Source organism: Poecile atricapillus, chromosome 26 (genome assembly GCF_030490865.1).
Source record: "Poecile atricapillus isolate bPoeAtr1 chromosome 26, bPoeAtr1.hap1, whole genome shotgun sequence".
NCBI classification, from domain to species: domain Eukaryota; kingdom Metazoa; phylum Chordata; class Aves; order Passeriformes; family Paridae; genus Poecile; species Poecile atricapillus.
In genome coordinates this window covers 330,651-331,198 of record NC_081274.1, presented here as the reverse complement: position 1 = coordinate 331,198, position 548 = coordinate 330,651, and positions in this window count along the sequence as shown.

Here is a 548-nt window from a genome sequence, read left to right as displayed (position 1 = left end):
TTTGGGGGGTCCTGGGGGGGTTTGGGGGGTCCTGGGGGGTCCTGGAGGGGTCCTGAGGGGGTCCTGGGGGGGTTTGGGGGGGTCCTGGAGGGGTCCTGAGGGGGTCCTGGGGGGTCCTGGGGGAGTTTGGGGGGTCCTGGGGGATCTTGGGGGGGTCCTGAGGGGGTCCTGGGGGGGTTTGGGGGGTCCTGGGGGGTCCTGGGGGGGTTTGGGGGGTCTTGGGAGGGTCCTGGAGGGGTCCTGAGGGGGTCCTGGGGGGGGCTTGGGGGGTCCTGGGGGGGTTTGGGGGGTCCTGGGGGGTCCCGAGGGGGTCCTGGGGGATCTTGGGGGGGTCCTGAGGGGGTCCTGGGGGGTCCTGAGGGGGGTCCTGGGGGGGTTTGGGGGGGTCCTGGGGGGGTTTGGGGGGGTCCTAAGGGGGTCCTGGGGGGTCCTGAGGGGGTCCTGGGGGGGGTTTGGGGGGTCCTGGGGGATCCTGGGGGGGTTTGGGGAGTCCTGGGAGGGTCCTGGGGGGGTCCTGGGGGGGTCCTGGGGGATCCTGGGGGGGTTTA